Source organism: Tenrec ecaudatus, chromosome 6 (genome assembly GCF_050624435.1).
Source record: "Tenrec ecaudatus isolate mTenEca1 chromosome 6, mTenEca1.hap1, whole genome shotgun sequence".
In the NCBI taxonomy this organism is placed as follows: Eukaryota; Metazoa; Chordata; class Mammalia; order Afrosoricida; family Tenrecidae; genus Tenrec; species Tenrec ecaudatus.
Genome location: NC_134535.1, coordinates 54,323,556 through 54,326,055, shown reverse-complemented (window position 1 = coordinate 54,326,055; position 2,500 = coordinate 54,323,556). Strand labels below are relative to the sequence as shown.

General features: G+C 49.2%; 1 pseudogene; it reads left to right on the top strand.

Annotated features, from left to right (window-relative positions):
- Window positions 1–317: 317 nt before the first annotated feature.
- LOC142450815 (cofilin-1 pseudogene) lies at window positions 318–794 on the top strand (annotated as a pseudogene).
- The last annotated feature ends 1,706 nt before the right edge of the window (window positions 795–2,500 follow it).

The window sequence follows — 2,500 nt, the reverse complement described above, 5'->3', positions numbered from 1 at the left end:
ATCTTTTTCCATCCTGCAAATACTAAGCCCCTTTCCAGGGAATTTTTGCCTCCTGAAATTAATCCCCCCCCACCCAGAGAAATGCCTTATGGCAGGAAGAAACTGTGCAGCCCGAGTTCTTACCTTCTGATCAAAGGAGCAAAGGAGGGAACTTATTAACGGTGACCAGTCACTCTGTGCAGACATGCAGAGATACATGTGGAAGGTGGGTTGAGCAAACAACGAGGAGAGGCGCACTCAGTGGGGTCCCGGCAGCGGCTGCAGCGGCTCCCATCTTCTCTGCCTCTCTTTGCCACCCTCCTGTCTCCTCCGGAAAGATGGCCTCTGGTGTGGCTGTCTCCGTCTCCGATGGTGTCATCAAGGTGTTCAATGGCATGAAGGTGCGCAAGTCCTCGACACCAGAGAAGGGCAACAAGCTCTTGTCCGGAGGGAGGACAAGAAGAACCACATTCTGGAGGAGGCCAAGGAGGTCCTGGTGGGGGACGTGGGCCAGACAGCGGAGCACCCACACGCCACCTTCGTCAGGATGCTGCCTGACAAGGCCTGCGGCTGCGATCTGTACGACGCCACCTAAGAGACCAAGAAGGAGGCCCTGGTGTTCATCTTCAGGGGCCCCGAGTGTGCACCCCTTAAGAGCAAAGTGACCAACGATGGCTCCGAGGATGCCATCAAGGCGCAGCTGCCGGGGACCAAGCACGAATTACAAGCTATTGCTCCGAGGAGGTCAAGGAGTCCTGCACCCTGTCAGAGAAGCTGGGGGCAGCGCCGTCATCTCCCTGGAGGCAAAGCCCTAGTGAGCCCCTCCACTCCTGCCAGCAGCAGCCGGCAGCCCCAGATCCGGGGCTGCCTGTCTTTGGTTCCTCTGTCGAAAAAGACCAACTTCCTCCCTGCCCCTGCGCCCCGCCGCCCCTCCCAGGGCACCTCAGATGGGGGAGGTTGTATTTTTTAACAACCACTCCCCACTCTACTCTCCTCCCCCTTTTCCAGGCTGCCAACTTCTAACTGCAGTGGTGAGTCTGCGCTTGCTCATTTAGTACTGTGTGCAAGTGGAAAATTAAGATGACCCTCCCCACGATGGGTGCCCCCCTCCCCCCTCCCCTACCCCCCACCTTGGTCACAGACAGCCACTTGTTTGGGCCAATGAGGAACCTTCGATTTGAAAAAAACAAATAGGAGAAACTCTGAGAAGGGGGAAGATCATCACTCCCATTCAAGAATGGTGATCCCAGGAGGACTTGATGCCCATACCCATTTCCAGAGGCCTGACCAGGGAATGCCCTCCACTGATGACTTCATCGGAGGCACCAGGGCATTCCTGGCTGCGGGAACCACCAGGATTAGTAAGGCAACTTAAAAGCAATTTTGGTGCTGGGGGAACTTTAATTAAAAAAAGTACGTCTGATTCCTGGGTGCCATCCAGATGGGCAGATCAGTGTCACCAAAGATACTGCTTCAAGTGACAGAAATTTGAACTTCCGGAAGTTCCTTCAGGGGAAATCATCTTTAAGGTAGCTCATGGTCAAGTGGTTTCTCCCTTTGATGGGTTTGAACCACTGATCTGGTTAGCAGCTGAGCATTTAACCATTGCAGCACCCAAGGCAGTGGTTCTCAACCTTTCTAAAGCTGTGGCCCTTTCATACAGTTCCTCATGCTGTGGTGATCCCAACCATAAAATTATTTTTGTTGCTACTTCATAACTGTAATTTTGCTACTGTTATGAATTGTAGTGTAAATATCTGATTTGCAGGGTGTATTTTCATGGTTACAAATTGAACTTAATTAAAGCATAATTATTAATCACAAAACAATATGTAATTGTATATTGTGAAATATTTATTTCGAATGACAAATAAGTGAAATGTTGTCTTGAAGCATGGTGTATCACGAGTAACATTCTTCATGCTTGGTACTCATATGAGGGTGTATCTGCATGTGGACAGACCCACCTGGAGATGGATAGAGTAGTGGTGTCTCGGTTCCATGTGTCTTCTGATGGTCTTCAGCAACCCCAAAGGGGCTGCGACCCACAGGTTGGGGACTGCTGACCTAAGGTAAATAATAATTCTCTGAAATGTATACATCTCTTAGTAAAAATGGAATCTGTGCATGGGTTCCAAGCAGTAGTTTTCAGTCTTTGTTCAATACATTTAACCCCAAATGGGATTAATTTTCTCACCTATATGTATTGGAATGAGGCTTTCTACTCCCATAAAGACTTGCAGTCTTAGAAGCCGACAGAGACAGTTCTACCCTGTCACATAGGGTTGCCATGAGTCGGAATCACCTTAATGGTGATGGGTTTGGTTTGAGTTGGTATTTTTTGGAAAGGACGGGGCTAAAAGTGATGTGAGGAAGCACTGAAAGTAGGACGCAGCACTCCTTGATATCAAGGTTCTTCATGCCTTAAATAAGCACTTACTTGGGACAATTGGTAATCCATTTACGTATTCGCTAACTCATTTCATGGCTGTTTAGTGTTTATATCAGACCCGGTGCCAGG